The sequence below is a fragment of the Lissotriton vulgaris genome, chromosome 2_1 (genome assembly GCF_964263255.1).
Source record: "Lissotriton vulgaris chromosome 2_1, aLisVul1.2, whole genome shotgun sequence".
Lineage (NCBI taxonomy): Eukaryota > Metazoa > Chordata > Amphibia > Caudata > Salamandridae > Lissotriton > Lissotriton vulgaris.
Window position 1 is genome coordinate 1,384,591,643 of NC_141687.1, and position 27,184 is coordinate 1,384,618,826.

At 43.1% G+C, this 27,184-nt stretch overlaps 1 protein-coding gene across 1 annotated transcript in view; it reads left to right on the top strand.

Annotated features, from left to right (window-relative positions):
• The window catches only part of LOC147732612 (contactin-associated protein-like 5), a 1,641,055-nt gene that overhangs the window by 890,079 nt on the left and 723,792 nt on the right, over nt 1–27,184 (top strand). The gene's annotated exons all lie outside the window — the stretch shown is intronic.

Here is a 27,184-nt window from a genome sequence, read left to right on the forward strand (position 1 = left end):
TTTATCTAGTTAAGGTACTGCTAACAGGACGTGGGGTTTCCCATGAAGACGCCGCTGCAAGGGAGGAAGAAGAAGATGAAATAAACATTTTAGAAAATATCAGAACTGCCCTTACTTTAAAACAAGCAGACTATGGAGTCCCAGCTAGGGGTGGGACAGCAACATTCGTGATTGAGGCACACAATCATACAGAACAGAGGTATTCTATTCCTGGGTTAAATTCCCACAAGCAGATGCACAATCAAATACATTTCATTCTTTCAGTGAAGATGAAACACCAAATTAATATTGTCCGTATGAGGACATTGAAGTTCCGCTCACCTACCAGGAGCACATAAGCTGGTTAAAAGGCACCCTCCCACACACAAACGAAAAAGGGCTACACCAGCAGGACAAAAAAAGGAATCTACAACTAAAATAACATCACAAACGCTACACGCAATTATGGGTAAAATGCCCACTACACTTGAGCAAATGCCATTCTGGATAGCTCATAAACAGATAGAGGCATTATTTCCACACACAAGCCCTCAAGAAAGACACAGAATGTTAACAATCTGCTTGCCAATGGGGGTAGCTCCCCTGATAGAGGATTTTGCCACTTTGGGTACCGTTTTCTATGCCATATATTCCAGAACTCATGGTATCCCTTCAATAACAGTAATACCTGAGGTATTAAGACAGATACAGAACGGGTATTGAATAGAACCTGCACTGAACTTAGGGATGAAATTGTTAGGACATTTTTCCCAGGTATCAGCTATTAATTAGCAAATATAAAAGGGGAGGCATCAGTTGTGGCAATACACCAACGCCTGATGGATTTCACTTCTTTACAACAGGAGTGTGAATTACCTAAAATTATCAAAGATACGTATGCTGAATTAGATAGAGATAGTGTGGGAGTTAGAGTAACAACATCTCAACTCATGAGTGACCCTGAGAAAGAGAACACCAAGCAAGCACCAGATTCTTCCAAGAAGAAATAGGATAACAATAAAAAACAAATGAATAGAGAGAATAGATCACAATCCAGGGGTGGGTCTCATCAACAGGAGCCCTCCGAAAGGAGGTACACCCTTAGGAATCAAGATGACATAAAAAAAAAAACCTGACAGGTATCAGGATACTGATACAAATTCCTCTTGTTCCTTTCAGGGTTTATCAAAAAACTCCCAGAGGGAAAGATGGTCAGAACACAAACAAGAAGAGATTACTAAATCCAGAGAAACACAACACGCTTCAGACTATAATTCCAAACAAGCATTTGCAATGCAATAGGTCTCGCATTAGGAAAGTTTGAGCTATTGGTATTGTAAATGACAATTTTTTTATTAATGTGTTGGTTTGGAAAATAGTGAATTGAATAGCTTCGTCATTTACAATGCCAATAGTTTTAACTTTCGCAAATGTGACACCTATAGCATTTGTAATACAATATGTGTTGTATTTACGTGACTTAGATGCATTGATATTACAAATAAAAACGGCTTTTACTTTTTTTAATAATTAATACTTAAGTTATTGTAATTTATAATGGCAATAGCTGTTGTAAATAACTTTTGTGAAGATTATGTTCATTGTATTTTATTGTGATGAAAATCCAAGAACAGAAGTGAACTATTAACATATTTTTGTGACATTTGAAATGAAGCTTGAAACATTGAGAGAACATATTTGAACCAGTTGTTGAATGGTTGCAAAGATTGATGCTGTGGCGGCGCGGAGTGATGTTGTGGTGGCGACGATTGATGTTGTGGCGTTCAGTGATGCTGTGGTAGCGCATAGTGATGTTGTGGTACCCCTGAGTGATGCTCTGGTGGTGCTGACTGATGCTGTGGTGATGTGATGGATAGATAGAGTGAGTGCGATAGATAGATAGAGTGAGGGCGATAGATAGATAGAGGGAGGGCGATAGATAGAGTGAGGGCGTTAGATAGATAGATAGATAGATAGATAGATAGATAGATAGATAGATAGATAGATAGATAGATAGATAGATAGATAGATAGATAGATAGATAGATAGATAGATAGATAGATAGATAGATAGATAGATAGATAGATAGATAGATAGATAGATAGATAGATAGATAGATAGAGTGAGGGTGATAGAGAGATAGACAGATAGAAGGGTGATAGATAGATAGACAGATAAAGTGTATTTATGTTGCATTGAGTAGAGTGTAAGTATGAGGCATGTAATTATATGGCACTGAGTGGTAATATGGGCAGTGTATATTGTATTCAGTAGAGTGTAATTGTGTGCCGTGTAATTATGTGGCACTGAGTGGTATTTGGAGTGTATGTTGCATTGAGTGCAGTGTAATTATGTAGCGTGTAATTATGTGGCACTGAGTGGTATTTGGAGTGTATGTTGCATTGAATGCTGTGTAATTATGTAGCATATAATTATGTGGCACTGAGTGGTATTTGGAGTGTATGTTGCATTAAGTGCAGTGTAAATATGTGGCGTGTAATTATGTGGCACTCAGTGGTATTTGGAATGTACGTTGCATTGAGTGCAGTGTAATTATGTGGCGCGTAACTGTGTGGCACTGAGTGTTATTTGGAGTGTATGTTGCATTGAGTGCAATGTAATTATGTGGCGTGTAAATATGTGGCACTGAGTGGTATTTGGAGTGTATGTTGCGTTGCGTGCAGTGTAATTATGTAGCATATAATTATGTGGCACTGAGTGGTATTGTGTGGAGTGTTTGTTGTATTCAGTAGAGTGTAATTATGTGGTGTGTAATTATGCGGCACTGAGTGGTATTTGGAGTGTCTGTTGCATTGTGTGCAGTGTAATTATGTTGCATATAACTATGTGGCACTGAGTGGTATTTGGAGTGTATGTTGTATTGAGTGCAGTGTAATTATGTAGCATATAATTATGTAGCACTGAGTGGTATTGTGTGGAGTGTGTGTTGCATTCAGTAGAGTGTAATTATGTGGCGTGTAATTATGTGGTACTGAGTGGTATTTGGAGTGTATGTTGCATTGAGTGCAGTGTAATTATGTGGCTTGTAACTATGTGGCACTGAGTGTTATTTGGAGTGTATGTTGCATTGAGTGCAGTGTAATTATGTGGCACTGAGTGGTATTTGGAGTGTATGTTGCGGTGAGCGCAGTGTAATTATGAAGCATATAATTATGTGGCACTGAGTGGTATTGTGTGGGGAGTGTATGTTGTATTCAGTAGAGTGTAATTGTGTGGCGTGTAATTATGTGGCACTGAGTGGTATTGTTTGGAGTGTATGTTGCATGAGTGCAGTGTAATTATGCAGCATATAATTATGTAGCACTGGGTGGTATTGTGTGGAGTGTCTGTTGCATTCAGTAGAGTGTAATTATGTGGTGTGTAATTATAGGGCACTGAGTGGTATTTGGAGTGTATGTTGCATTGTGTGCAGTGTAATTATGTTGCATATAACTATGTGGCACTGAGCGGTATTTGGAATGTATGTTGCATTGAGTGCAGTGTAATTATGTGGAGTGAAATTATGTGGCACTGAGTGGTATTTGAAGTGTATGTTGCATTGAGTGCAGTGTAATTATGTGGCATGCAATTATGTGGCACTGAGTGGTATTTGGAGTGTATTTTCCATTGCAGAGTGTGTGAGAGTGCTGAGTGTGAGGGAATGGTGGCATGCTGCGCTTTAGATGAATATGTTTAAAAGTAAAGTGTGCCACTGCCATTGCTACAATAGTTAATTGTGGATGCATTAACAATTGATGTGTGCACTGATGGCTGGTGGTGTGTGAGCCTGTAGAAATGGTGCACTGATGGCTGGTGGTGTGTGTGCCTGGTGAAAGCGTGCACTGACGGCTGATGGTGTCTGTGCCTGGTGAGAGTGTGCACTGATGGCCGGTGCTGTGTATGCCTGGTGAAAGCGTGCACTGGTGGTGTGTGTGTGTGCCTGGTGAAAGCGTGTACTGACGGCTGGTGGTGTTTGTGCCCAGTGAAAGCGTGCACTGATGACTGATGGTGTCTGTGCCTGTTTAGAGTGTGCACTGTCGGCCAGTGGTGTGTATGCCTGATGAAAGCGTGCACTGATGGCTGGTGGTGTGTGTGTGTGCCTGGTGAAAGCGTGCACTGACGGCTGATGGTGTGTATGCCTGGTGAAAGCGTACACTGATGGCTGGTGGTGTGTGTGTGTGCCTGGTGAAACCGTGCACTGACGGCGGTGGTGTGTATGCCTGGTGAATGTGTGCACTGATGGCTGATGGTGTCTGTGCCTGGTGAGAGTGTGCACTTAGGACCATTGGTGTGTATGCCTGGTGGAAGCGTGCACTGATGGCTGGTGGTGTGTGTGTGTGTGCCTGGTGAAAGCGTGCACTAATGGCCAGTGGTGTGTATACCTAGTGAATGCGTGCACTGATGACTGATGGTGTCTGTGGCTGGTGAGAGTGTGAACTGACAGCCGGTGGTGTGTATGCCTGGTGAAATCGTGCACTGAAGGCTGGTGGTGTGTGTGTGTGTGCCAGGTGAATGCGTGCACTGACGGGCGGTGGTGTGTATGCCTGGTGAAAGCGTGCACTGATGGCTGGTAGTGTGTGTGTGTGTGCCTGATGAAAGCGAGCACTGACGGCCGGTGGTGTGTGTGCCTGGTGAAAGCGTGCACTGATGGCCGGTGGTGTGAATGCCTGGTGAAAGCGTGCACTGATGGCTGCTGGTGTGTGTGTATGCCTGGTGAAAGCGTGCACTGATGGCTGCTGGTGTGTGTGTCTGTGTGCCTGGTGAAAGTGTGCACTGATGGCCGGTGGTGTGTATGCCTGGTGAAAGCGTGTACTGATGGCTGGCGGTGTGTGTGTGTGTCTGGTGAAAGCGTGCACTGACGGCTGGTGGTGTGTGCCTGGTGGAAGCGTGCACTGATGACTGATGGTGTCTGTGCCTGGTGAAAGTGTGCACTGACGGCCGGTGGTGTGTATGCCTGGTGAAAGCGTGCACTGATGGCTGGTGGTGTGTGTGTGTGCCGGTTGAAAGCATGCAATGATGGCTGGTGGTGTGTGTGTGCCTGTCCGGCTTGTGGTGTGTGTGCCTGGTGGAAGCATGCACTGATGGCTGGTAGTGTGTGTCTCTGGTGAAAGCGTGCACTGACAGCTGGTGGTGTGTGACTGGTGAAAGCCTGCACTGACGGCTGGTGGTGTGCGTGCCTGGTGAAAGCCTGCACTGACTTGCGGTGGTGTGTATGCCTGGTGAATGCGGGCACTGATGGCTGATGGTGTCTGTGCCTGGTGAGAGTGTGCACTGAGGGCCGGTGGTGTGTGTGTGTGCCTGGTGAAAGCATGCACTGACGGCCGGTGGTGTGTATGCCTGGTGAATGCGTGCACTGATGGCTGATGGTGTGTGTGTGTGCGCGCCTGGTGAAAGCGTGCACTGATGGCTGGTGGTGTGTGTGTGTGCCTCGTGAAAGGTAGAAGGAAGCGCTATGGACTGTGTGTGAAATCCAAGAAAGAGTTCAGAATGAAAAGGCAGAGGGCAGCTCGGGTTACAAGCTGCCTTTGAAGAAGATCAGGCAGCACTGGGCAACCATGCCAACATTCCAAGGAGCAGACGGTCGTTCACGTTAGAAGTGTGATGCCCTGAGGACATGTGAGGAGCCTGGGAGACACACGTAGACGCTAAGTGACTGAGGAGATAAGGAGCGGAAGGAATTCCTTTGAAGTGTGATGCAGAGGCTCGGGAGAAATGCGCGTGCACGGGCACATGCACTGTGCGTTATCTGTCTCCCAAAGCCCTTGGTTTTAAGAGTTGGTTTCAACACAATAGTTTTGAGTAATAAATTACTCGACCTAATAATAAATTACTCGACCTAAAAACAGCCGCAGGAATTTGCGCTAGTCTGCACATCTGCCAAAGGGGAAAAAAATATAGTATTCTGTCCCAAGTTTCTACAGTAAATTATTCACCAAATGCCCGATTACGGATTTTAAAGTATGTCCTTTTTGTAAACTAAGTTGGCACTTCCTCGGTGAAAGACGCATGGTGCGAAACATTCAACGAAATCACAGCGTCTCCAAACAATCTTGAAAAACAAATTGCGGACAAACCTGTTCTAGATTCAGCATGCGCTGAGTAGAATGTAAAGCATCGGCGGGGGGAAACTTTATAGAAGGAATTTAATGAGGGGTGGGCGCCAACGAGCAACACAAAATGGACAAGTAAGCAATTCATAGTAGAGGCTAAATGAGAATATAATTCGGTTACTTATTAATTGTAAAACCGAGTGCACGGGGAGAAAGCACTAGATAAACCTTTCTAAGAAACCTTTCCAACTTTCAACTTTTTGAAATACTAAACACATGGTAATTTTTCCATGAAATCATACGTTCAAAAACTCCATTAGCAGACCCAAAGACGATAATGAAAACATAAGGTTTAATAAAAAATCGGAATCGACGTGGGTGGCTGATATGAGGTTCCTGAATTAAAAGCTCTTGCCAAACATGTCCTTTCTACAACACGTTTACTAAACACGTCCTTTGTTTTGTAGTAATGAAAGAAGATTTGAGTTGTGCACCGAGACAAACATGCACATTATTGCTGCAGCATATGATAGTTAAGACAAAGTAACACAACTTAATGGCCTGACAGCCTACAGAAAAGGTGACATGCATATTGTCTTCATCAGACTGCTCTTCGTTTACAAGCCCACACCACATGCATGGTTGTGCGAGTATTAGCATTTCACTCTGCTCTTACAACTTTTCTACAGCAATGGTCACTCAAATGTTTTTCCAAAGCAACGCTTCTCGGTTAACGAGCATTGACTATTTATCTCCGCTCCACCATGATTCCATGTTTGTAGCCATCACTGGTCAGCGGACAACGGGCCGAGTGATGTGAGGGGACCACCGTTCACTGCATCTCACCTCTGTCCGTTGAATACTACCCAAGCAAGAGTTCGAGGCCCATGTGCACCATGCTCAGCCCGTGCGAGGCCACCATTCCCCGCATGGCAAGAGCAGATACAGAGACAAGTACCTGTCAGCGGTTCAAAGTTCACTCCACCCAGATGGCAAGGGGACTCTGACCTGCAGACTTCTCCACTCCACTCCACTGCACCCCACCGAGGGAATACATAGCGCAGGTGAATTTAAATACATAAACAGCGCAAAGTTTGTGAGTGGGATCGCCCTCCCCAGGGCTAACAAGGACAGCCAAAACCACTGGGTCTGGCGTTGGCAGACAATTTCTTGCTTTATTGTTAATTTTTTTTCAAGTGCTTTGCAAAACTGTATTGTTGGGGAAGCAGGTAGGCCATCATCCAAAAAACAAACTACTAGATTAATACCCAAAAAACGTGTGCCCTGAAAAAACACATTTGACTACATGATTCCCTGGCATTGAAGGTATCTACGTTGTATGTTCATATGCCCCTTGTGAAAGGGGAGACGGCAGGCAGTCATAGCGAGCTGACCCCGTGGTTGAAATTAGCCGATTCCTTTGCTCAAGCTGGAGGGGACCAAGAACAAGGCATGGCCTGCAGCCGTGAATACGTGACGGCGGGGGGTGGGGCAGCTGAAGCCTTTGATGTGGCAAATGCTGCTGGCAGGGGGAAGCCTGTGGGGAAATGCGAGGCGCAGCCGTGAATAAGTGACGGCGGGGGGCGGGGCAGCTGAAGCCTTTGATGTGGCAAATGCTGCTGGCAGGGGGAAGCCTGTGGGGAAATACAAGCTTGTGCATGAAGGAGCTTGTGGTCACGTGATTTCACGTGAACTGTTGAGAATCCTCCTCATAAAAAGTCAGCTTTGAGAATGGACAGCTATAGGTCTCTCTCCGAGACCTAAAAAGAAGAAAAGCCAAAATCAAAACATCAATTTAAAAAGAAGAAGTAGCAGGTCTTAAAGTTGGACATGCCCAGAATTCTGAAGACTTAATTTCTGAATGGATAATTGGCTCTGATGATGCTAGACAGCGCAGCAGAAGTAACAATCGCTCACCAGAAACTGATGGAATTTCTGGTGACAGCAGAGTTGAATTACCATATCACTGTGGAGACACCTGATACGAGGGTAAGTGTCCCACGGTAAACAGTCAAAATATCGATTTTTTAATTTCGACTTACACTTATATCGAGTTGCTAATATCGATGGGACAGAATATCGATGTCCAGAATATCGATGGCCAGAATATCGACCCTAAGGTAAGTAATATCGAAATTACTTATATCGATAGCATATATATCGATGTAAGTAATTTTGATTTACTAATATGTGTTAGAAATTTTAGTTAAGTATTTAAATTAATTGTTATAATATGTGTTCAATATGTTTTTATAAATAAAAAATATATAAAAGTAAATAATATGTTTTACTACCAGAGCGGGTTGTGGGTTTTTAGGGGAATAGGGTGGGAAGTAATTTATTTGTAATTAAATAATTATTTTTTAATGATTAATTTATTTTGCAATTAAATATTAATTGGCAATGAATTATTTTAATTGATTAATTGATTAATTAATTGATAAATTATGTATATTTTTAAGTAAATTATATGTTTTACTACTGGAGCGGGTTGTGGGTTTATAGGGGAATAGGGTGGGAAGTAATTTATTTGTAATTAAATAATTATTTTTTAATGATTCATTTATTTTGCAATTAAATATTAATTGGCAATGAATAATTTTAATTGATTAATTGATTAATTAATTGATAATTTATGTATATTTTTAAGTAAATTATATGTTTTACTACTGGAGCGGGTTGTGGGTTTATAGGGGAATAGGGTGGGAAGTAATTTATTTGTAATTAAATAATTATTTTTTAATGATTAATTTATTTTGCAATTAAATATTAATTGGCAATGAATTATTTTAATTGATTAATTGATTAATTAATTGATAATTTATGTATATTTGTAAGTAAATTATATGTTTTACTACTGGAGCGGGTTGTGGGTTTATAGGGGAATAGGGTGGGAAGTAATTTATTTTTAATTAAATAATTATTTTTTCATGATTAATTTATTTTGCTATTAAATATTAATTTGCATGGAATTATTTTAATTAATTAATAGAATAATTGATAATTTATGTATATTCTTTACTAAATTATATGTTTTACTACTGGAGCGGGTTGTGGGTTTATAGGGGAATAGGGTGGGAAGTAATTTAATTGTAATATTAATTAATTTTGGGAAAAGGAGTATTTTTAGGGTTCAGGGTCAGTTTTGGGTTTTTGGGTAAAGGGGTATTTTTAGGGTTCTGGTTCAGTTTTGGTTTTTGGGGTAAAGGGGTATTTTTAGGATTCAGGGTCAGTTTTCAGTTTTTGGGTAAAGGGGTATTTTTAGGGTTCAGGGTCAGTTTTCAGTTTTTGGGTAAAGGGGTATTTTTAAGGTTCAGGGTCAGTTTTCAGTTTTTGGGTAAAGGGGTATTTTTAGGGTTCAGGGTCAGTTTTCAGTTTTTGGGTAAAGGGGTATTTTTTGGGTTCAGGGTCAGTTTTCAGTTTTTGGGTAAAGGGGTATTTTTAGGGTTCAGGGTCAGTTTTCAGTTTTTGGGTAAAGGGGTATTTTTTGGGTTCAGGGTCAGTTTTCAGTTTTTGGGTAAAGGGGTATTTTTAGGGTTCAGGGTCAGTTTTCAGTTTTTGGGTAAAGGGGTATTTTTTGGGTTCAGGGTCAGTTTTCAGTTCTTGGGTAAAGGGGTATTTTTTGGGTTCAGGGTCAGTTTTCAGTTTTTGGGTAAATGGGTATTTTTAGTGTTCAGGGTCAGTTTTAGGTTTTTGGGTAAAGGGGTATTTTTAGGGTTCAGGGTCAGTTTTCCCTAATGTTGCACCCACTGGAGTGGGAATAGTAATTATTGTTAAGTAAGTATATATTATATATGATTTTTAATGTTTTTTTTTTTAAATAAATATGTATTATTATTTTTTTTACCATTATTACATATATTTAAATATGTTTAAGTAATTAATAAGTATTATTAACAGTATTTTTTATGTTATTTTAAATCCCAAAAAATCGATATATTTGACAACGATATTTTTAACATCGATATTATTTTTTCGATATTTTGGTACTTACCATGTTGTACATAGGGCGTCGATATTTTTGCTATCGATATAATTACGCCGATATTTGTGTAGGTCGAAATTCTGTCTGTCGAAATTCTGTCATAGATCCGTGTCCCACATACGTTTCATGAAATAACACTCCTAATGGAGGGGGACAAACCCAGGAAAATTAAATGTCTCTTTTAGGAGAACCTAACTTACAGCTATCACATCCTTTTAGCTGAAAAAGAATGGTCGCCTGAAATTGTTACTGGGTTTTTCCAACCTTGTTTCAATATACTTAAAACATACATATGCGCAGGAGTGGGCAATAGCACTTTGCTCCAGCATTATATTGCAACCATGTTGGGTTGGATGCTGATGTCACCTCACAATGTAATCCCAGAAAAAACTATTCCAACTCCACAGAGACAGTACCCGATAAAACAAGAAGTGAAAAAACAGGTCAGGGAGATGTTAGATCAACTTGAATACCTGGGCGTATTTGCAACTTTCACCTCCTCAGCTTTGGAGTGAGGGGTGTTCTGCCTCTTTTTGCATAATGGAGGGAGAGTTACAAGCCATTCAAGCTAAGTGGGGGTGCAGCGCCCATACACATTCAGATCAGCAAATACGCTTTTCTATAAGCTTGCAGGCACACAGGGGACAAAGGAAGCACTCCCTGCTGGTCCGTGGCACAAAGGTGGGAAAGGAGGTCCAGGACAATGGCAGCCAGAAGGAATGCCTGTGCACTGTACACAGCCGTACAGAGCGACATAAGATGGTGTGGGGAGATCAAATCGATGCGGAGCTGCCAAGAACAGAAGGTGTTCACCTTTCCTTTCCCGAAAATGCGGTATTGGAAACTGAAAATCCAATGGGAGTCAGTTCAAGCTGAGGCGACAGGATTAATAGCAGATCCCAGAAGACATTGAGCAGTTTGGTCCTTCTGGTTGGGAGAGTGCAGGTGCAGTGTCCTTGGAATGCGCTGCTCTCACCTATGCATAGCAGGTTGGGGTCTTGTGGCCCTAACTGGTACTGCTAAAGAAGATGTTGTGTGACGTTGCCCTAGTCATCAGCAAGGACAAGCCTTTGCAATGCAATAGGTCTCGCATTTGCAACAGTTTGAGCTATTGCCATTGTAATTTACAATTCAGTTTATTTATGTGTTTTTAAAAGCTGCAAAATGCATTTTGTACTTATGGTCCTTGCTTACAAGATGCATGGCTGGCAGTAAAAGAGGCCCGATTACTGCCAGCCTTGCTTCTCGTAAGCAGCAACCAGATCCTTCTCCTACCTGGCAGCTAAAACCTGGAACTCACTTCCCACTTACCTTCGCCTTACCCAGAACCACCTAGCATTCAGAAAGCAACTTAAAACGTGGATATTTGACAAGTAATTCCCCACCCCTCCTCAAGCGCCTTGAGACCCTCTGGGTATGTAGCGCGCTATATAAATTCTTGACTTGACTTGACTATGTACTGCTTGCAGATTTTCAACACAGATAAATAAAAGGTATTGTCATTTCCAATGCCAATAGCTCAAGCTCTAGCAAATGTGAGACCTATTGCATTGCAAATGCTTGTTATCTTGTATGATCAGGTTACTGAGTGTTATCATTGTATATAGACATCCAGAAAGAAATATGCTGCATTATAATCATTTTGGTGCTAATGTTTATAATATAGAAGACTATCCTTATATAACCATGTGTGGAGTCTCTTTTGTAGTGTGTTAATTGTTTTTCTATGTGAGTGTGTTACGCAAACGCTTTGCACATTGCCTCTGATGATAACCCTCCTGCTCTGCCCCAGGCTTCAAGAGAGTCAGCACATGTTATCTTTGGGGTGTAACTTACTATACTTACTAGAGTGGTGGGTTCTGCCTTGCTTAGATGCCTACTCTAGCCAACCAGAAACCCCATTTCTAACGCTAATGCAGTGCGGTTTTGCAAGACCATAGACATAATAGCTCACATTTCCATATCTATCACTAATAAAGCACCTGCTGTACTAGTAGCTAAATTATCCACTATACTGGACAACTTCCTAATCTTAAAGTCATTAAAAATCACCCCCACGGATGAGATCATCACACCAAATATATCCCCTACTACTTCTCCATCACTTACTCCTCACTTAGACCTAGAATTTGTCTCCGACACGGGGTCATGCAGATGTTCCACATGATAAATCTTTGCAATAAAGAATCCTAGGTAACAAGTGCCATACAAGCTTTTGGCAATGTGAAATGAGCATTTCCATCACACATGGATGGCAAGAAACTGCCTAAAATTGAACTCCTCCAAAACTGGGGTCCTAGTTTTTGGCTCAAAAGTAAACTTCTGGAGGCCCAAATGGTGGCCTGAAGAAATAGGAACCCCTCCTTCTCCCGTAACGAAGGTTAAGAACTTGGGAGTTCTCATTGATGATCAACTTTCCTTCAAACCTCAAGTTAATGCGCTGATTTCTTCTATCCATTGGACCCTGAAAATCATCAGGAAGATCCTCCCCCTCCTGCCGGAGGGGTGCAAAAAGACGGTGGTGACGACACTTGTGCTCTCCCGTCTTAACTATTGAAATAGTCCACTTCTTGAGGCCCAGCAGGGGCTGCTTAATAAACTTCAGGTTCAGCAAAATGCTGCTGCCCGTCTCATTACCGGACTGCCCAAGTTTGCATCAGTCTCCCGGGAGCTGGAGAAGTTGCACTGGCTGCCAGTGTGTAAACGTATCTTGTTTAAATCTTTGTGCATAGTCTATAAGGCGGCACATGGATTTGGTCCATTGTTTCTCCAGAAGTACTTCCAATGGTACAAGCCAGGCAGACAACTTAGGTCGGCCAGTATGTGGCTGATTAAGACAGCCCGCTCAGGAAGGTGCGCTGGGGGGCAGAAGTTTTGTCAGAGGGGCGGCAACCGCCTGGAATGCCTTACCTATGCCCCTAAAACAAAGCGTTAACCTGATGGCTTTTCGAAAAAGTCTAAAAACATGGCTCTTCACGAACTAGGCTGGTGATCGGATACTTAGGGGAGCTATCACTTCAGAGCCAGGACACCGGTCGGTAACAGTGCGCTTTATAAATGATATAAATAAATATAGTAAACTCCAGGAATTACAGGAGCATCACAAATCAGAAATAAATTCCAATTTCCCCTAACTTCAAAAATATGGTCTCACTCACTCTTTCCCACAATATGATAATCAAATGATGATCTCTCCACATAGGATGCGGTCCCATTGGAGACTTTCCATCGTGCATGCAGGCTACAGCGGATTGGCTCCGCTTGAACTCATTACAGTTCAATGGAACTAAAACAGAGGTTCTGCACTGTTCCAGTGACCGAGTTCCCAGAGATCTCCCAAACGATTTTTGGCCCCCGTCATTTTCAGAGACGGTGTCAGCCACACATTCGGCGCGTAATCTGGGGGTCATTTTTGGGCCCAATTTGCAGCTGGACCTGCACGTAAACAAGACCACTTCAACGTGCATGATGCTTATCCGCATGCTGCGTAAGGCTCTACCTCTCCTCCCTGAGCAAGCCAGATCCGAAGTAGTGCGGAGTACCATCCTAAGTCGACTCGACTACTGTAACGCACTACTGTTGGATGCCCCTGTAACACTGCTGGGCAAGCTTCAAAGGGTACAAAATCTGGCTGCCAAACTCGCCCTTTCCCGCCCCTACTACAGCTCGTCCACAGCAGCGCTACAGGAACTCCATTGGCTGCCGGTCCACCTTCGCATTCGCTACAAAGCAGCGTGCATTGTGTTTAGAGCTATTCATGGCTTGGGACCGATCCCGTTGCGGAGAATGTTTGCTTGGTATCTTCCTTCTCGAGCTTTACGCTCCTCGTCATCCAGGCTATTAGTAGTCCCGCGCTTCCAGAGAGTGAGGATGGGTGGCCGATCGTTCAGAGTAGCGGCGGCCAAACTCTGGAACTCCCTGACATTATCCCTAAGTAGTCTCGAGGATCTTTTAGCCTTTAGAAAGGCGTTGAAAACCTACCTCTTCCCTAGGACAGGCTAGTTGCTGAATTTGCTGGATCATTGTTCAAAGCGCCAGGATGCCCTTGGTGGTGACAGGTTGCGCTATATAAGTATACCACAATACAATACAATATATACACTGTTAAGAAATTGGGTCACTAGTTGGCAGGTGAGGCACCATGTCCAAGTAGGGACCACAATTTTAGTCAGGCTAAATCAGATAGACACCATAAATTGACCTATGCTCACCCTCTGGTAGCTTGGCACAAAGCAGTCAGGCTTAACTCAAGAGGAAATATGTTAAGTATTTTTGCAACATTTACATCTCAGTAACACAGTGAAAACATTGAAAAAAGTCTCCACACTAGTTTAGAACAATAGACAATAGTTATTTGAGTAAAACAATACCAAAAGGACAAAAATCCAATAAGTAGAACCCGAGATATGAAGTTCTAAATATTATACAAAAAAACAGTGCTTAAAAGTATTTGTATTTGTATTTATTTTATTTGTAAAGCGCTAACATTCATCCTGAAAGGACATCACGGCGCTGAGGAAAAATTGCAGATGATTTGACAGCGGCACTAGTTGAGAATTATTGATCTGGCCTGGGGAAGAGGAATGTTTTTAATTGTTTCCTAAATGCAAGGAAGCAGTCAGTTGTTCTGAGTTTAGGGGGTAACTCATTCCACTTTGTTGCGGCAATGTGAGAGAAGGCCCGCTCTCCCATCCTGACAGTCCGAGCTCGGGTGATGGATGCTCTTCCTGACGTCATAGATCGTAGATTTCTAGAGGGTTTATGAAATCTGATCATGTCATGTAGGATGATGGGGCCTGTATCGTGGAGTACTTTGTGTGAAATACACATCAGTTTGAAAATGGCTCGTTGTCGCATTGGAAGCCAATGAAGCTCACGCATGCAGTTTTTGGCTGAGTCGTATTTTCTTTTATTACAGATGGCTTTGGCAGCGGCATTCTGAACCATCTGTAATTTGGAGAAGAGGTAGTCTGCCATTCCCACAAACAGTGAATTACCGTAGTCCAACCTACTCATCAATAGTGATTGGACTAGTGTTTTCCTGCAATCTGTCGGAACCCAGGGGAAGACTCGTCTAAGCATCTTCAGAAGGCCGAAGCCTCTGCCACAAACTATTGAAACATGGGATTTCATGGATAAGTCCTTATCCAGTGTTATTCCTAAATTTTTGGCTTTTGTAGTAGGATTGGGAGGCAAGCCCAAGTCGCTTGGCCACCAGCTGTTGTCCCAGACCTGTGTGCCTCTGCCGAACAATAGAATTTCAGATTTGTCAGCATTTAGTCTGAGACAGTGGTCCTGCATCCAAGTTGCCAGTTCAGTCAGGCAGTTCGTCAATCTAGTTTTAGAGTCATCATTTTCATCAATGGTGACCATCAGCTGGGTGTCGTCCGCATAGGAGCACATTTCGACACCCCACTTTTTACCGATGGTTGCCAACGAGGAGACGAACACGTTGAACAGGGTTGGGCTCAACGACGCCCCCTGGGGAACTCCGTATTTTATAGGTTGCGGAGGGGATGTATAGTCACCCAGGCGAACTGATTGGGTTCGATCAGCTAGGAACGATTGTAACCATCCTTATGCTTTGTCTTGAATTCCTTTCTCTGCCAGGGTGTTCAACAATTGATGGTGGGGTACGGTATCAAAAGCCGCTGATAAATCAAGGAGTATCAGAGCGACTGTACTACCTTGATCCACCTTGGTCCTAATACTGTCTGTCACCGCTAAGAGTGTAGTTTCGGTGCTATTGTTTGTCCGGAACCCTGTCTGTGAAGCGTCCAGCAAACCGTTAACTTCCAAAAATGTGGAAAGTCGTCTGTTGACCAACTTCTCCAGGACCTTTGATAAGTAAGGTAACTGGGATATTGGTCTGTAATTGGCTGGATTGTTAACGTCTGCCCCAGCCTTCTTTACTAGAGGGGTAACTAGGGCCTGTTTCCATGATTTTGGGAATTCGGCAGAACTAAGGGAGAGATTGAGTGCTCTAGTAACTACTGGACATATTACAGGGGTAAGCTGGGAGAAAATGTGATGTGGACATGGGTCAAGTGGTGAACCAGACTTGACCTCAAGCATGACTTTTTCTACCTCCTCTTCTGAAAAAGGGCCAAAACTGTGACAGATGGTATGTGCAACGGTTGGTACATATTGTTCATTTTTTTCCGTCCTTGGTTTTGGAAAGGAGGCATAGATGGTATCAATTTTTTTGCAGAAAAAATCATTGAGCTTGTTGCAGTTCTCCTGTGAGGGAGTAAGATGTAAGGAGAGAGTCGTTGGGTTGCATAATTCTCTAACAATTTTAAAAAGTTCTTTTGATGAATTTTTATTCTCGGATACTCTGCGTGTGAAGTAATCCTTTTTTGCCTTTCTGATCGCTCTGTGATAGAGTGTTTGAGCTTTCCTGAAGCTGTCTTTGGTCTCATCTGTCTTGGATACTCTCCATTTATGCTCAAGGGAGGTGCAGTTTCTTTTTAAGAGTTTAAGCTCAGGTCCGTACCATCTCTCTGATTTTTTGTTGCCTGGTTTGTAACGGGATTGGGTGGTCGAACAATGTTCAAGTGCATTTTTAATGTTATTATGAAGGAGGTCTATTTCTTCATGAATATTAGTACTTGTACAAGAGGGGTGTGAGAAATGATTACTGAATTTATCAAGTGTGAAAGATTTCCAATTTCTCATGTTTGCTGTGAATGCACTGTGTTTTTTGGTCTGGGGGATGGGGAGATTAATGCGGAAGGTGATCATATAATGATCGGTCCATACCAATGGGGTTAAAGGGTCGATGTCAATAGATTCGATATTGGAAAACATCAAATCTAATGTATGTCCTGCAATGTGTGTTGGTTGATGGACTCTCTGAGATAGCTGCAGGATAGCCATGTCTTCCACTAATAGGTTCGTCAAGGAGCTACTGCTGTTGTCCAGATGTATATTGAAATCTCCAAGGAGGAGGATGTTCTTGTTCTTCAAACAGACAGGCATGATCTGTGTGAGTAATTGTGAACTAAAATTTAATGTGCAGCCTGGGGGATTATAGATTAAAATGCCTCCGAATAGCACATTGGTGTTTATGGACACCGTAAATGCCAGAACTTCAATAACACTCAAAGATTACTTGAGATTGTGCTAGACATGGTAAATCCAAATATCCTGCCCAGCAGAGATGGAAGGCAGGCTGGCTACGGAACCCATGAAGGGCCTGCTACAAACGTTTCTAGGATGGAGGAAGCGCCGGTGTCAAAGACTTGATGCGTCACCTCCAGTTCATGCAGTCGGGTTGATGGGTCGATGCTTCAAAGACAAGCCTCACAGCGGTATCTTCGGATATGAGCTGTGCCATTATTGAACCTCACAGTAAAGTCCTGCATCATCATAAACGCACACTGGATGTCCTTGGATTGGAATTGCGTTGGCATTGAAGGCCACTACATCAGTTCTGATCGGCATAGTGGTGAGAACGTGTCAGCTTTTAGAGCAAAACACCTCCAGAACCCATTTTTGAGGCCCGGGACTGGAGGGGCACCTCAGACGAGGGAGGACTTACAGATGGAAGAGATCAGCAGCGAAGCAGAGTTGAAGGAAGTCTTTCATGGCCCTGAGACAACAAAAACAGGAGGCAAGCCAGCAAACCCTTGGAGAAACTTATATTCAAAGATGTAAAGAGCAGGTCCAGTTCTCCTCTCACCCTGGCAAGAAGCAGCAGGCCAACGCATTAGAGCTGCTAGCAAAGTGGCAGTCCCTCCTGCAGTACATCACTGCAAAACAGTTAGAAAAGTGGGAGTACCACCTTCAGCACAGCAGCTCTTCTTCCAGGCAAAATGTCCCTAGATCCAGCAAATATTTAATTTGGTGGTGTCGGGGGTCCAATACTTATACTTAAGCATGAATTTAAGTTGGGAAGACTTTAAAAAAGGCCTTGGCTCCAGACTCAGTGCAGGGGGGTATGCAGCTGTTTGTGTGAGGCCAGTCACAGCCCTATTCAGGTGCAAGTGTCAGCTCCTCCCTCCCAATCTACCTCAGGAAGACCCATCAGCTTGGTGATGGGCTATCAGTTTGCAAATGCCACACCCCAGCTCCCATTGTGAGACTGTCTAGTGGGAATGCCCAAAACCCAGCTGTCACCTAACCCAGACGTGTATTCAGAGACAGGCAGAGATACAGAATGGTTAAATAAGAAAAAGCCAACTTCCTAAAAGTGGCATTTTTCAGACTTACAATTTAAATTTCGACTTCTTCAGTTGTGATTTTAAATTGTGATTCCTGAGACAACACGCTCTCTATCTCCATCTTTTTCCAATTCACAATTACCCTTAAAAGATATTTTAAGGCAATTCCAGTGTTTACCTATGGGATGAATATGCCTTACAGTAGTAAAAAACACATTTAGCAGCTTTTTACTACCAGTACATGTAAAACTCAAAGGCACATGTCCTACCTTTTCAATACACTGCACCCTGCCCCTAGGGATGCCTAGGGCCTACCTTAGGGGTGACGTATGTAATTACAGAGATGGTTTGTACCTGGCAAGTAGGGTAGCTTTCCAGGTTGAAATGGCAGATTAGGCTGCACCCAGAGTTTCTGCTGTGGCAGGCCTGGTTTATAGGGCTACTTCAGGGTGGCACAACCAGTGCTGCAGGCCAACGTATTTCATTTAATTTTAAGACCCTGGCCTATGTAGTACCCTTTACTAGGGGCTTATAAGTAAATTAAATATGCCAATTGTGGCTAAACCAATGTTAAAACATTTTAGGAAGAGAGCACATATACATTAGCACTGGCTAGCAATGGTAAAGTGCCCAGAGCCCTAAAGCCAACAAAATGAGGTCAGAAAAAAGAGGAAGAGGAAGGGAAAAAGTTTGGGGGTGACCCTGCAGAAAGGGCCATTTCCAACATACACAATTTCACTTTATGTTTCTAGTCTAGAGTCAGTGCTGCTTGATTTCCCGCTACTAAATGCTCTATTTCTTCCTAAGCCCACTTACGCTCATTCTTAATTTCTTCTCAACCTCTGTTAAAAGGTAAGCCAAACTGTGTCTATGTGCATAGACAGTGTCTATCATCATAATAGGTTTAAATAATCTCTTATTAATGCTAGGAAACATAGCATTAGGGTCAATGCGAAAGCTTGGGTGCCCAAGTCTGGGGACCTCTGAAAAGCCAAGGGGCCTGAGATAAAGATCAGCAGACAGGTTACTCCCTCACAAATGTGACGGATTTCTTGTCTGCCATATTCCTAGTGCCATCGAATATAATGCACTTGTAATACGGCGGACGGCAAATCTGTCACATTTGTGACGGAGTAACCCATCTGCCGAGCTCTATATTAGGCCCTGAATCCAGATTGGAAAAATAATATTCAAAATGTTCTTATTCATGCATCAGGCTCCTCAAAATACTACAAATAACACCATAAGTCAAAGGGATATGACTGTGCGTAATAATCTCTGCAGCTGATGCAGGAAATTGTGTACAAATTAACTATGCCTAGCATCCATGGGAAACAGTCTTTACAATGCAATTTTTACATTGCAGTGCCTTTACTAAATATTTATTACCGCACCAGTTATTGCCACGTTTAGGCCTTTACCAGCATGACTTTAGCACACATGTAGGATAAGTATGGAGGCACTGCTCCTAATGAGGCAGGGCTGTGGTGACTTCAGTCTGATGAGATACAGAACACACCACATCCCACATCAGCCTGTCTCTTGCAGTAATAAAGTATCATGTCATCAGTAATGTTCTAAAGCATTTTTGCAGGTACAGCTGGCAATCTCACAGCTCTCCCCATGAGGATCTCGTAGGGGGACAATACTGTCGTCCAATCAGGTATGCTGTGAAGACTCACCAACACAAGAGGCAAGGCGTCATGCCATTTCGGAGACGTAGAATCACACACTTTCGTAAGGTCTATAATACAATGCAGTCTCTGTTCCACTTGTAAAGTTGAACTCAGCAACCTCAGGATTTCAATGTGACAATGCATTCCTTGTTAATTCCAGAGAAGATGGAAAGGCAAACCTAGGTATTAACTCTCTTAAAAGTAACTTTTCTTAAAAGTTAGACTGTCCTTCCTCCAAGTCGGGAATACCTCAATACAACGTGAAAAGTTACACACAACAACCTAGACATATTTCAACCCATTACACACGGGCATCTCAATAAAATCCAACTGCGTCCTGTTGAAGGGACCACCTGATCTTCCTATGTGAGTCAATGTTACTGCAGATCTTCTCCTTACATTTTTCAGTTGACACACAACACATTTATGGCACAATTCTTAGGGCATCAATCTATACCGAGGATTAACCCAGGTCTGTCGGAACAACCTAACTGTGGTATCTCTCCCTACATGAATAGGACCTTGATAATCTGGCCAAAGGTGGAAAAAAGACTTTCAGGCAACACATGTCTTCCATTTCCTGAGGCCCAAATCTCATCCTCATCCCTCTTCCCACAACTTGCATAACCTAACTCTGCTGTTAGGCCTCACTTTTTCCTGGAGCCTCTTGACTTCCACCCATGTATCAGCAGTTGGTAAAAAAAGGTTTTAGCTGGTCTCATCTATTTCTTCATTGCTGTATTCACCATTGAAGATTTAAACATTGTGAGCACAGTACTTCTCAACCTCTTCAGCATATCTGTTGCCTATGGTCACATGATCATTACTTTACAATAAGCAGTGAACTTGACAACTGCAAACTGGGTAGGCATCTGCAAGGCTTCAATAAGCTATTGAACCTGCTCTCCACTTTAAAGGGAGACCCTGCAGAGGTCATAAACCCCCACTTGCACCATAACTGTTTGAAATCATAAACAACAACAAGCCATACTAATTATCAATAAAAATCATCACTCTCTGCTGGTCTGAGACACAGCAGGCTCCGGTAGGAGCAATCAATTTGGCCACATGGGCAGGAAATACTCCTTGGAGCCAGGAAGCCTCAGCTACTTCTGCAACTATACAGACTTCATAGGCAGCCTTTAAATTTCCTCCATGGTCCCACAAACATAAGCCATCCACAAACAATGCAAAATCAGATTAATGCAATGGCACATCATGTATATCTAGTGTTGCCTTGATGCACAGTTCAGTAGTATCAAGACTGTCATGCTCCACCTCACTATCCTCACAGACACTCACAGGAAGGGGCAACAAAGTGGCAGGGTTTAAAACATAGAGGGCCAGATGTAGGAGCCCTAATACCGGTCGGTAACGGCCGAATTCGGCCGTTACTGACCGGTATTAGGGTTTTCTGATGTAGGGGCCTATATTTTACCGATTCTGTAAATTACCGATTCGGTAAACTTACAGAATCGGTAAAATACCAAATCAGTATGATTACCAATTCGGTAAATCCATATGTAGGTGACACTCCTAAGAGTGCCACAGGCCCTTAAGAGTCGGTATTTTACCACCCAATCCTATTGGGTGGTAAAATACCGAATTCAGGTGTGCATGCACATCTGTGCATGCACACCTGTGCAATGTGACACACAGACATGCCCTTAGGGCATGTATGTGTGCCACATGTAACACAAGCCTGTTCTTGGGGTGCTAGAGGGTGGCAAAGTGACAACCCCTGCACCCTTGCAGGATTCAGTATTTACAGATTCGATAAATACTGAATCGGTATTGCCCATTGATTCCTATGGGCTTCAATGCCCATAGGAATCAATGGGCAATACCGATTTGGTATTTACCAAATCGGTAAATACCGAATGTTAACGATTCGGTAATTAAAAATTAAAAATTTGCTACATCTCCCTCCTTCTAATTTACCGATTCATAAATACTGAATCAGTAAAATTCGGTATTTATGAGTCGGTAAATTAGAGTTACCTACATCTAGCCCACCATCTTTTTAACATACCAGTCTCAGCTGGGAAACAGTCGGAAAACCGCAGTCTTATTCACACATGTTGCGACTACACAAGCTAAACCACAATTGCCTTAACCATGCATATGCCTTAACCATGCATATACATGGTTAAGCTGCTGGGGACGGAAGCAGGAAGACCTTGCAGGAAGAGATCTGCAGTGAGGTAAGTGGGGCTGGGGTGGGGGAGTTTTCAGGGCTGGTGGGGTCAGGGTAGATTTCAAGGCTGGGGGATGGGGTAGTTTTCTGGGCTGGGGTGGGTTGGGAGTATTTTTCTGGACTGGGGTGTTAACAGTAGTTTTCTGGGCTGGGGGTGGGTTGAGAGTGGTTTTCTGGGCTTTGAGTGGGTCGGGTCGTTTTTTGAGCTGGGCATGGGTCGGTAAAGTTTTATGAGCTTGGGTGTTTGGTGTAGTTTTCTGGGCTGGGTGATTCGGCGCTAGTTTTCAGGGCTGAGGGGTTGGAGGTAGTTTTTAGGGCTGGGGAGTTGGAGGTAACATTCTTAGGTGGGGTTTCAGGCTAGTTTTCAGGGCTTGGGGTCATTTTCAGGGCTAGGGGGTCGGGGTAGTTTTTTAAGTGCGAGTTAGGGTATTAGAGTTATGGTCGTTTTTTAAAATAGGGGTTTGCCTAAGGGCAGTGTAAAGGGTTGGTGTAGTTATAGGGAGAGTGCAAGGGGGTGGGAGGGGGACCGAGGTGGTGTTTAAGGTGTAGGGACAGCGTGGAAATTGGGAGGGGATAAGAGTATTTGGACCTCAGGGAGGGGATGGGTGTTTGAAGCTGAGGGTGGGGGGTCGCAACGTTAGCCATGCATATTCCTTTACCATTCATGCATTTACTACAAAACTATGTGGTAAAGGCATGCGTGGTAAAGGAATGCATGGTTAACACGCATTTGTGGTTTAGGCTGCGTGGTAGAGGCACATGTGGCTTATCCAGTCGTGCTTCTATCATACAACCTTCTTAGCTGCAAGTATGATCTGCTCATACCCGGTCAAGGAACTGTTTGTTAAGTGTTGAGTGTGAGTATGTGTTAGTAGTATCTCTACAGTGTAAAGCACATGCACAGTCAGAGTATAACCCATAAAAATGCCTTCACACCTCTCAATGCTGACACCGGCGGCCACAGATTTGTGCCCCCCAGGCAATGCTGCAGCTACTGGATCAAGGGTAGCTGAGAAATATGCTAAAGGTCTACAGGAACTTCCATGAGTCCAGGTAGCACTGAGAGAGTGCAGTCCTTCCTCTCATCACAGAAAAGCAAAAATGCTTTGTTGTAATCAGGCATGTCTAGTGGTGGGGCACAGCAGTGACTTTCTACCAACCCTAGGAAGGCGACCAAACAATCGTTATCCCAAGGTACTGGATCCAAAACATCCTTGTGTGGCAGCCTCAGTAAAGTCTTGGCCACTAGGGATCACATGGGTATCCCCACTGGTAACAGTAGCCCATCATTCCCAAGAGCATTCTGACTTCTTTCTGTGTTGGTGGTTTTATTTGCAGAATTGCTGAGAATATTTCTTGTGATACCTTCCAGACTCCTTTCTCAGTATGATGTCTGATGTACAAGACTTCTTTCAAACAGTAGTGCAGCTTATTAAGGGACACGTTATGTCCATTCTCAGCCAAGTGGTTAAGCAGAAAAGTAGTGGCAGTCTTGCAGGCCTCTTGAGTATTTGACGCAACCAACAGGTCGTCGGTGTACTGTACCAGGACAGATTTACAGGCCATAACCAAGGATTACAAGTTCTTTTTAAGAATCTGCTTAAAAATAGATGGTCTCTCCCTATGCCCTTGTGGGACACAGCACCATGGCAAAACATGACTGCTGAGCCAAAATGCAAAGAGGATCTTACTGTCCTCATGTAACAGTACAGAGTAGCAGGCCATACTAAGATCAATGACAGCAAAACACGCAGCCTCACATGGAATCTGAAATGAAATCACAGCAGAATTTGGTACCATATGACAACAAGGTACAACAATATTGCTTATCTTTCGAAGGTCCTGAACTATGAGGTACTAACTGCTGGGATTTTGCAAACCCATAATGGGTGAGTTAAATGGACTTCCCATAATCTCCTTCTAAATGCCTTGTTGGATCATTGTCTCAATTGCTTGAGTAATTCCAGCAATCCTTTCAGGAGTCAAATTATGTTGGGGGTTCTTGGGTGCTCAACATTAGGCTTTATCTTTATATGGACAGGCTCAACTTCTTTGATGTGTCCAATGTCCTTCCCTGAAAAATCCCAAACTTTTAGTCCCACATTGTTGCTGAGGTCCAGAGATAACTCCTCTATTGTCATCATAGGCAACAGCTCAACTGTTAGGGATTGATTGCCAATTTAAATGCAACATCTTCATCGTGAGATTGAAATTCCACACTCTTTGGTGTGCAATTAATGGTGTAATTCAGTTTGCACAATAGATCTTGTCAACTAGTTCACAGATCTTGAATCACACACCACAAACTGGTGATTCTTCTCACAAGTCCCTATTTATAACGGTATATCCTCAGTTATGGGGTTTGTCATTTGATTGTTTGCAATCCTACAACTTGGATTCTTTTTCCCGCGAGGGGTAGATTTGGAACCTACATTGTTCCTGTAGTAGAAGTGGTAGCACCAGTATCAACCAAAAATGATTCTTCACCATTTATAAATGGACCACTCTGGTTTACCTCCAAGACTGTGCGCAGCACACAATCTTCATCCCCCCTAAAACACCGGCAGATGGACTGATCAGTGCCCGAATTGTCAACATTATCGAATATGGGAAACTGCTGGAAAGCATTGTTCTGGAAAGTATTCTGATTCATATGTGGAACTTGATTCAAAGCAAATCTAGGACTATTAGCAGCTTTTTGTCGCATCAAGGGTTCTGGAAATTTCTTCACTGGAGAAGGGGCAATTAAAATTCTGAGACCAAGGTCTCATCACATTCTGTGACTGCACAGGGGTATTATTCTGAGGGTGTGCCATCCCTGAATTCTGACCCTGATCAACAGAATTAAGATGGCATGCCCACTTCCAGTACCCCAACTTATTACAATAATGGCAGGGATTAGACTTCTTCAAAGTAGCTACATCAATCCCTGTATTTGGATCAATTGAAACAACACAATGTCTACAGTGTGACTGAAATCCACCTCCACCTTGCATTGCAAGAGCTTGCTGTTGATATACTCCCACATAGGGGGAACATTTCCTACAAAAAACTGACTCTGGCCTCCTCTTTGAGCACCCTTTATTTGAGCCACCTTCAGTTTCTCATTCAATTTCCTCCTACTTAATTTCTCTCTTATCTTTTACAGTACTTAGCACATGTCAAAATCTCAAAAACCAACTTATTCTGCCAACACATCAAATGCAGCTGAATAATCATGCTAATTTCAGGCCTCAAGCTTGTAAAAAACCTAAACACAAAATATTGCATATCTTTTGGCTGCAGGGTCTCTATTTTATTGTACTGTTTAGATGCCTGCAACAATCTCTCATAATATGTGTGAATTCTCTCTTTGGGTTCCTATGTCATTTGATCAATATTGACCCAATCAATGTCCTGGGGTGATATTTTAGACTTCAACCATGTCACCACATAGTTATACTTTCTCATAACTGTGGGTGATGGATCATTAGTCAATGGATCTCTACTGGCTCTCTCAGACCCTTCTGTAGCTATCTTACATTCTTTCCACAAATCATGAACAAAGTATTTAGATCAGTCCAGAAAACTTTCAAAATATTTACAAACCTCTCAATGAGTTTGAACTGATGGGAGCATTCTCTGGAGCCTACAGCTAAGCAGGGATAGATACATTTGGTCTTACATTGCATGCTGAGCCAGGGTTATACATAGCAACCACAGGAACAATAGTAGCCATACCAGTGAGAGCATATGGGACATTAAGAGCTGTGGAGGTACCGGGGGTACACATCCCTGAATTCCCTCCCATCAGATTTTGACTCATATTCACAGGGGTCACACCCATTCCATTAGGACTAAAATGTACTCATGCAGTACCCACTCCAGAATTTCCAGTCACATCAACGATTTCTCCTCCCATTAATTGGCTCTCATTATATAGAGGTGGGCCTTCTGACAACAACATTTAGAAGACCTTCCCTCATCTGGGTTCCTTTGACCTGTCCCCTTTCCTTTACCTTTTCCTCTCCTTCCCTTTTTTAAATTCTTTATCTGTTAATGCGGGTATAACTTGGCTCCCTCTATCATATCAGTTCTCCACTTCTTCTCTTCTGCACCCCACCTTGCATCAGCACAAGTACGCACTTCCTTTCTAGCTCTCCCCTGATACCTTTCCTTCTCTCTAGCATGAGCCGCATGCTCCCAAGAATTGAGTACTTCAAACTGTGTAGGTCTAGGCTGTAGTTTAATCTCATATAATATCTGCCTTACATTTTCAATGATTCTCACATTAAATGTACCATAGCGTGAAAACACCAGTGCCCCTTCTTTCTCAGTAAACTTATGCCATTGTTTAAGCCAAATAGAGATATGGAGCCTTACACGTATCTCCATATAACGACCTGTAGTATCTTTGGGTGCGGCTTCTTCTTCCTCTCTAACAGGTATCATCATATCTCATAGAAGCTTTATGCATTTTATTTTCAGGTCAAAATGCCAATAATCACAAATAGACTTTTGTTCAGAGCCAGAAATAATAGTTTACTCAAAAATCTTATTTAGAGTCAACATCAAATACCAGTGTCAATCAATCATTCAATCAGTAAATCAATCAAATAATTTGTAGAGCGCACTACATACCCGCAAGGGTTCCAATGCGCTGAAGAAGGTGAGTGGGAGGGTGCTGTTGCTACTGGTCGAACAGCCAGGTCTTGAGTTGTCTCCTGAAGGTTAGAAGGTCTTTTGTTTTGTCGTAGGATGAAGGGGAGGGTGTTCCAGGTCTTGGCGGCACTGTGGGAGAAGGATCTGCCTCAGGCTGTGGTTCTACGGATGCGTGGTACGGTAGCCTGGGGGAGGGCTGAGGAGCCCTCCCCCAGGAGCGGAACTTCCTGTTGGGTACATAGAAGGAGAGTCGACTGTCGAGGCAGGCTGGGCCGGTCTTGTGGAGTGCTTTGTGTGCGTGGGTCAGGAGCTTGTAGGAGATTCTTTTGTTGACAGGGAGCCAGTGCAGGTTCCTCAGGTAGGGAGCGATGTGGTCGCGGCGCGGGACGTTGAGAATCAGGCATTCAGAGGCATTCTGGATTCTTTGCAGTCTGTAGATGAGCTTGGTTGGGCCTCCTCTGCACTACTCATGCAAACAGAGACAAAGAAAT